We start from the raw sequence: 9,472 nt of genomic DNA on the forward strand, positions 1-9,472 counted from the left end.
CCAATCATAGACTGATACAACTTTTGATCCACCATGTTTCCACTTGCATCACTATCTAAGTTGCCATTGGTTCCCATTGGTGTGCTAATGACTTTGCTATCAATCATTCCAAACTTCTTGATCATGTCCTTGATGTACTTGCCTTGACTCACAAATGTACCATTCTTTAATTGCTTGATTTGAAGGCCAAGGAAGTAACTCAACTCTCCAATCATGGACATCTCAAATTCATTAGCCATCATCTTACCAAACTCATCACAAAATTCTTGATTGGTTGATCTAAATATGATATCATCAACATATATTTGCAACACAAATAGATCTTTTCCAATCTTCTTGATGAAAAGAGTGGTGTCAACCTTGCCCATGGTGAACCCTTTAGAGAGTAGGAAGTCCCTCAATCTCTTATACCATGCTCTAGGTGCTTGCTTCAAGCCATACAATGCTTTCTTCAACTTATACACATGGTTGGACTTCTTATCATCTTCAAAACCGGGAGGTTGCTCAACATATACTTCTTCATTGATATAACCATTGAGAAATGCACTCTTGACATCCATTTGATAGAGCTTGATGTTGTAGGCACAAGCATAGGCTAGCAAGATTCTAATTGCTTCTAATCTATCAATCGGGGCATAGGTTTCTCCAAAGTCAAGACCTTCAACTTATGTATAGCCTTGTGCTACCAATCTTGCTTTATTCCTTACAACTATCCCATCTTGATCTTGCTTGTTTCTAAAGACCCATTTGGTTCCAATCACATTGTGCCTCTTTGGTCTTTCTACCAATTCCCATACTTGATTCCTTATGAAGTTATTCAATTCTTCATGTATAGCATTCACCCAATCAACATCCTTCAAAGCTTCATCTATCTTCTTTGGTTCAATGGATGAGATAAATGAGAAGTGTTCACAAAATGATGCCAATCTTGATCTTGTTTGTACACCTCTTGAAATATCTCCAATGATTGTATCCAAAGGATGATCTCTTGCAATACTTGTTGGTTGAAGGATTGGAACTTGATTGCTTGCACTTGCTTGATCATTTGGTTGAGATGATGTACTAGCCATTTGATCTTGATCAATATCATGAGAGTCACTTGCACTAGCTTCTTTTGTATCATCTTGCACATTTGAGTTGGAGAGCACTTGCACTTGATCATCTTCATCATCATTCACTTGCCTAGGCCTCAATTCACCAACATCCATGTTCTTCATGGCATTTGAAAGTTGAATGCCTCTAACATCTTCTAAGTTCTCATTCTCTTTTTGTGAACCCTTGGTTTCATCAAATTCAACATCATGAACTTCCTCAAGAGTACCACTATCCAAATTCCAAACTCTATATGCTTTGCTTGTGGTGGAATAGCCAAGTAGGAGTCCTTCATCATATTTCTTGTCAAACTTGCCCAATCTTGTGCCTTTCTTCAAGATATAGCATTTGCAACCAAAGACCCAAAAATATGCAATGTTGGGCTTTCTACCATTCAAGAGCTCATATGGTGTCTTCTCTTTCAATCGGTGACAATAGAGGCGGTTGCTACAATAGCATGCCGTGTTGATAGCTTCGGCCTAAAAGGATTGACTCACATTGTACTCACTAAGCATAGACCTTGCCATATCAATGAGTGTTCTATTCTTTCTCTCAACAAGGCCATTTGATTGAGGTGTGTACTTAGCCGAGAATTGATGTCTAATTCCAAATTCATCACATAACTCATTAATTCTAGTGTTTTTAAACTCACTACCATTGTCACTTCTAACTCTCTTGATGGTTGTTTCAAATTCATTGTGAATGCCTTTAACAAATGATTTGAATATTGCAAATACATCACTTTTGTCCACTAGAAAAAATACATATGTGTATCTAGTGTAATCATCCACTATCACAAATCCATATTTATTTCCACCAATGCTAGTGTATTATGTTGGCCCAAACAAATCTATGTGCAATAACTCAAATGCTTTGCTAGTGCTCATCATGCTTTTCTCAGGATGGGTATTTCCAACTTGTTTGCCGGCTTAACAAGAACTACAAAGCTTATCCTTTTCAAACACAACATCTTTCAAGCCTTTAACTAAGTCATGCTTAATCAATCTATTCAATTGTTTTATTCCAACATGACCAAGCCTTCTATGCCATAACTAACCCATGCTAGACTTAGTGAACAAGCATGTGGACAATCTAGCTTCACTAGCATTGAAATCAACCAAGTATAGATTCTCATATCTAAAGCCTTTGAAGATCAAGTTAGAGCCATCTACACTTATGATCTCTACATCATCTATTCCAAATATGCATTTGAATCCAAGATCACACAATTGAGCTACGGATAGCAAATTGAAGTTCAAGCTCTCTACTAGCAACACATTGGATATGCTCATGTCATTGGATATAGCAATCTTACCAAGCCCTTTGACCTTGCCTTTGTCATTATCACCAAATGTGATACTATCATAACCATCATTGCCATTGGTGTTGACTGAGTTGAACATTCTTGCATCACCGGTCATGTGTTGAGTGCACCCACTATCAAGAACCTAATGCCTTCCTCCGGCTTTGTAATTGACCTACAAAAGAAGATCAATTCTTTTTAGGTACCCAAACTTGTTTGGGTCCTTGAAGGTTAGTAACCAAGCTCTTTGGCACCCAAATAGCTTTCTTCTTTGAGCCCATCCATGGTTTGCCAATGAACTTAGCCTTCACACCGTTTATACCCTTAACAAGCATATAGGAAGAATTAAGCTTAATAGAGGATACATTAGCATTTTTGCTTTCGTTGGTGCATTCATGCTCTCTATGACCAACTTGCTTGCAACTAGTACAAAATCGACCATTGTTCTTCACAAAACTTGTCTTATGAGGAGCAAAGGCCGCCTTGCCTTTCTTGGGGGTATAGCCCAATCACTCTTTGTAGAGAGAAGCTCTTTGGCTACCCAAGGCCATAAGCAAGCGGTCCTCACCACCATAAGCCTTAGCCAAGGTGTGAGTGAGCTTAGTTACCTCCTTCTTGAGGTTCTCATTCTCAACCACTAGTGAGGTATCACAAGTGTGACCATCACTACTAGATGAGGTAGAAGTGGAAGTGCTACAAGAAGGGTTAGTTGGAGGAACAATAATAGGCATAGATAGTGATGTATCAATTAAATCACAAGTTAAACCTACATCACAAGTTTCAACATGCTTCTTTTTATCTTGTTCATTAAGCAAAGTGGAATGAGCTTTTTTAAGCTTTTTGTGAGCCTTGCCAAGCTTCTCATGGGCATCCTCTTGCCTCTCATGAGATGCATTGAGCTCATCAAATGCTTGCTTAAGGGCTTTTAGTTCCTTACGCAAGCTTTTGCATTCCTTTCCTAAGATGTCAAAGTGTTCTCTAGCATCTTCTAGCATGTCAATTAATTCATCTTTTATAGGTTCATCATCATCATTATCACTATCACTATCATGTTCACTATCACTTCCATCATCACAAGTTTGTACCTTAGTGGCCTTAGCCATGAAGCATGATGGAGAGTCGAAGAGAGAAGGCTTCTCATTGATTGCTATACTTGCAAGAACCTTCTTCTTGGTGGTCTTGTGATCATCACTATCATCATCATCATCACTTGAGGAAGCATCACTATCCTAAGTGACCACATATGATCCACCCTTCTTCTTCTTGAAGAATGTCTTGTCCTTCTTCTCCTTCTTTTCTTTCTTGTCCTTCTTCTTGTTCTTCTTGTCATCATCATTGTCGCTATTATATGGGCATTGAGCAACAAGATGATCTTTGCTTCCACACTTAAAGCATCTTCTTGACTCATCTTTGTTCTTAGATGAAGACTTCTTTCTTCTTGCACGGTAGCCTTTCTTTACCATGAACTTGCCAAACCTCTTGACAAAGAGAGCCATCTTCTCATCATCACTATCATCCCATGAATCATCATCCTCACTTGATGTTTCTTGCTTTGCTTTTCCCTTGGATGATGTGGCCTTGAATGCCACGATCTTCTTCTTGTCATCCTTCTTCTCATCTTTCTTCTCCCTCTTTTCTTCCTTCTCATCATCATCTCTATAAGCATCATCGGTCATGATATCACCCAAGATTTGATTTGGTGTCATTGTGTTCAAACCACTCCTTACTAGCAAGGTGACCAACATTTTAAATCTCCCGGGCAAATATCTCAAGAACTTGTTTGAGAAGTCCTTGTCCTCTATGTTCTCACCAAGTGCTTTGAGATCATTTACAATCACCTTCATTCGGTGGAACATGTCTGGCACACTCTCATCCTCCTTCATCTTAAAGCTTGCAAACTTTTCTTTGAGGATGTATGCCTTTGCACCCTTCACGGCTTGAGTACCTTCAAATAATTCTTCCAACTTCTTTCAAGCCTCATGTGCCATCTCAATATTTTTGATTTGCTTAAATGTTTTTGCATCAATTGCATCATGAATGGCACTTAGAGCAATATCATTATTTTGGAGAAGTACTTCTTCGGCGGCGGTGGGATTTTTCGGATTACCAATCTCAATTTTGGTTTCTACCACCTTCCATACCTTTCTATTGATTGACTTGATATGTGTGGCCATCTTTGACTTCCAATAAGAATAATTTGAGCCATCAAATTAGGGTGGCTTCTTGGTGTTGTTGATTTGAGCCATTTTAACACCGAAGGTTGTTAAGCCTCAAATAACGGTGACCTCGGCTCTGATACCACTTGAAAGGTCCTAATGGCTAGAGGGGGGTGAATAGCCTAATAAAAATTTCTACAACAACACTTAACCAAATGGTTAGACAATTACGAGGCGAAGCGAGTGTTGCGCTAGCCTACTCAAAATGCAAGCCACCTACCACAATTCTAGTTTAGATAATGTCAATTCACACAAGAGCAATGACACTACCCTATGTTAGTGTGCTCTCAAAGGCTAACTAAAGAGCCACACCAACCAAGCATGCAAGCTCTCACAACTAGCTACACTAAAGAGCTTGTCAACTAGTTTGCGGTAAAGTAAAGAGAGTGATCAAGAGGGTTATACCACCGTGTAGATGAATGAACCAATCAATCATGAAGATGAATAACAATGATGACCAATCACCTCGGAATTAATGATAAACACAATGATTTTTACCGAGGTTCACTTGCTTACCGGCAAGCTAGTCCTCGTTGTGGCGATTCACTCACTTGGAGGTTCACGCGCTAATTGGCTTCACACGCCAAACCCTCAATAGGGTGCCGCACAACCAACACAAGATGAGGATCACACAAGCCATGAGCAATCCACTAGAGTACCTTTTGGCGCTCCACCGGAGAAAGGTCAAGAACCCCTCACAATCACCACGATCAGAGCCGAAGACAATCACCACCTCCACTCGACGATCCTTGCTGCTCCAAGCCGTCTAGGTGGCGGCAACCACCAAGAGTAACAAGCGAAATCCACAGCGAACCACGATCACTAAGTGCCTCTAGATGCAATCACTCAAGCAATGCACTTGGATCACTCCCAATCTCACTATGATGATGAATCAATAATGTAGATGAGTGGAAGGGCTTTGGCTTAGCTCACAAGGTTGCTATGTCAATGAAAATGACCAAAGATCTAAGCCACAGCCGGCCATGGGGCTATAAATAGAGCCCCAATCAAATAGAGCCATTATACCCCTTCACTAGGCAAAACACGCTCTGACCGGACGCTCTAGTCATACTGACTGGACGCTGGCCCTCAGCGTCCGGTCGCCCGATGGACGCCACGTGTCATTGCCTTCAAACGTTGTACGTCAGATTCCAACGGTTATGACGCTGACCGGACGCTCCGGTCAAAACTGACCGGACGCTGAAGCCCTAGCGTCCGATCGTTTCCAGTAAGCTCCCCGAGGCATGTTTTTCCGACCGGACGCGTCCGGTCCACCTTGACCAGACGTAGACCAGCGTCCGGTGCTCAACCCTACCCACTGTGCCGTCTAACAGCTCGATCGGACGCAGCCTTTCAGCGTCCGGTCGCTGAGTGACCCAGCGTCCGGTCAGTAGATCGACGCCAGCATCAATTCGATCAACTCCATTTCAACTCTAACTTCTTCACCCTTGCTCCAATGTGCCAACCACCAAGAATTTTGCATCCGGCGCAATAGAAAATAGACATTTCATTTTTCCAAAAGCGCCGAATTCGGACCCAAACCCATCTCAACCCTGCAAACACCTTGTGCACATGTGTTAGCATATTTTCACAAATGTTATCAAGGGTGTTAGCACTCCACTAGATCCTAAATGCATATGCAATAAGTTAGAGCATCTAGTGGCACTTTGATAACCGCATTCCGATACGAGTTTCACCCCTCTTAATAGTACGACTATCAAACCTAAATGTGATCACACTTTCTAAGTGTCTTGATCACCAAAACAAAATAGCTCCTATGGTTTATATCTTTGCCTTGAGCTTTTTGTTTTTCTCTTTCTTCTCTTCAAGTTTAAGCCCTTGATCATCTCCATGCTATCACCATTGTCATATTATGATCTTCATTTGCTTCTCTACTTGAAGTGTGCTACCTATCTCATGATCACTTGATGAACTAGGTTAGCACTTAGGGTTTCATCAATTCACCAAAACCAAACTAGAGCTTTCAGAGGAGAAGGGAGAGGGGAATCAGGGGTGGCCGCCTAGCCAGGTGGGAACTGGGAGCATGGGCGGTGGGGCTGTGGCGCTGCGCGGGCCACGGGGGAGGAGGCTGCATCCTACGACAGATGAACAGGCCAGGCCGCTAGCGGGCTGCCTGTTCTGTAGCAGGGCATGCCGTGTCGCCCCATGTGCCCTAGGGTAAGGCCCAGGCACGGTCTGCTCCTCCGTGTCGGGCCGGGGCGTGCTTGGGCTAGGCCAAAAAAGCGGGCCTTGGCCCGGGCCGACGGTGTGGCAGAACCATCCGAAATAGCGTACTTACGGAGGCGCTCGTCTTCCACCAGACACTAAGCACCCCAAAAGTAACTACAGCGAGCGGTGTCCGTCGGGCGCACCCCGAGGGAGAACTCGAAAGATCCATATTTTTCCCAAGGATCCAATAATGAGAACGAGTTACAACACAAGTCCATTTCATACATTAGAGTTTCTTAAAAAGTACATTATTACAATACCAAATACAGAGCGTGGAATGATAAACAGTGAAATATTAAAAGATAACATCTAGCGATAAGATAACGAGGATTCCATCTGAGCCCACCAGAAGGATCCTCCACACAAGGTACTCCTCAAGCATCACCTGCAACAGGGGTAAATAAACCCTAAGTACACAATGTACTCGCAAGACTTATCCGACTAGTGGGGATATTTTCTCGACTCCAAGGAATATGCTAGGCTTTTATGGTTGCTGGTTTTCTTTAGCAGAAAGCAATACTAATAGTGAGTCCTTATTGATGCTTATTATTATCAGCCGTATTAAGTTTTCATCTAGTTAATCTATATAAGCACATGTTCTACTTTCAAGCAAGAGTTGAGCAATCGATTCGTTTCTTCTCCTTTTCCACTTCCAGTTCTTACTACGGTGCTAAACCGCAGACAAGTCGTACCGGATAACCCGGCGATTCACGAATCAATGTGTCCAGCTGGGTGCCTCGAAGATACATGCCCCGCTTGTACTCCAGGCACAAGTAGGACTAACCCACCACTCTCCTGTCCCGGGTGTCTAGGTCTCCGTCTAAACTTAGACTCTAAGCCCCCGCACTGAGTCCCGGACTCAGTGCGGTGCAAGGACCTCCACCACCTCCTCTTCCCATCAGTCGGTCTGGAAAGAGCCGGATCCGCGATAAGAGAGCAGCAAGTCTTCCCTGCGTCCATACCCAAGTATGTGCTAGGGACAATAGTCTGTGACTTGCCTAGAGTCATATGCAACGACCGGCCCTTAATCGACACAAACAGAGAAAAAGTATAACCGGGCTATGCCCTATTGGCCGCAGGACACAACCCCTCACACCCACCAGTACCAAATCCATATCCCTGCCCGGTCACAATTTTCCTTTCCATTATTTCATCATGATATCATAGTTTAATCACCTATTTACGAGTAACGACAGGTTACTCACGCTACCGACATTCTGAGCACAAGAAATCATCTATAGAAACTATCTTCTACAGTGGAGGTGTCTTTGTGTAATAATTATTTTCTCTTTCTCTCTCCCGACTCTATCTTCTTTCTCCAATGAGAGTGTGGCACGAGCCTCCTGGAAACTGATGGTTTCTCCCCAATGGCGATTTCATTATTTTTTGGTGCATTGGGTCAAGAGAAGACCTGATTTCTTTATGAGAAAACCATTTCTAGGATTTTTGCTCTCTTGCTTCATTAATTACATTGTCATATCAGCATTTTGCCTACGTGGCAAGGCATTTAATGAAAATAGAAACCATCATCAATACACCATTGGGACTGCCCTTACATACAAGTTGTAGCCGTTTTCACCTACACACTCCACATGAACATGGTCTTGTAGGAACAAAATAACAAATTATGTTACATACATAAGCATAACTTGTATTTGTATACACTATATTAAACTGCACCCAAACTACTAACAACATAGTATTGAAAAAGGCTTTTGACAAAAAAAAAACGACACTAATAAAGTTGCAAACAATTTAGTTTTATAGGAATTCTCTTTACGTAAGACCTTCGTCTATCGATTTGGAGACATACTAGGTACCGTGCTCGTGCGTTGCTACGTGATAACTAACAATTTATACTAAAAATACACGGATCGCATGATAAGATAACAATACTGTAAAAATTAAATACCAATGTTAAAGTGACATTTAATCCAAAAAACAAAGTTTATGAATTTAACACAGTTACGGAGTGCATGGCATCGCAGACTCACAAACTCTACTTTATAGACATTTCCGTGATGCGGCTAAGATAATGTTTTATATTGGCATGAAGAAATCTTCGATATCCATTTCTTTCATTGTAATCCATTTATCTGGACAATGTTTGTGGTGAGGGCACGATTATAGTTTTTAGTAGCTTTACGATATTATCCAAAGCTATGAGATGATTGATGTCTTGCAATGATCCTTTCATTAATTTAGTTTTCTATCTATGTTTAATTGTTTATTCAGTCTGTTTTATAGGCACGCCGGTAGATAATGGATGATAAAATTCAAGCATCTATAATTTATCTCTTTGACTTTGAGCATGAGTTTTGTTTTTATTTTTTAATTGATATATTGTCCTTTTGTTTTTACCGTAGCGTTAGCACGGGCATGCATGAAAAACGAAGATGTCTTTACACTGTAGAAATCTTTTAAGAAGATCACGCATAGATTATTCTTGTATTGAATATTATATATATACAATCACCTAAATATTCTAATTAAACTATAAAATTTTGAATTAGGATACGAGGTAAGACATGCAAACAGATATTTCAAAACAACCTGTAGAGTCTAAAGAACTTAATAAATAAATCTTTCTGGAGACAATGCAAATTCTCTCTAATATTTCATTTGGTGTAGT

This window comes from Miscanthus floridulus, chromosome 10 (genome assembly GCF_019320115.1).
Source record: "Miscanthus floridulus cultivar M001 chromosome 10, ASM1932011v1, whole genome shotgun sequence".
Lineage (NCBI taxonomy): Eukaryota > Viridiplantae > Streptophyta > Magnoliopsida > Poales > Poaceae > Miscanthus > Miscanthus floridulus.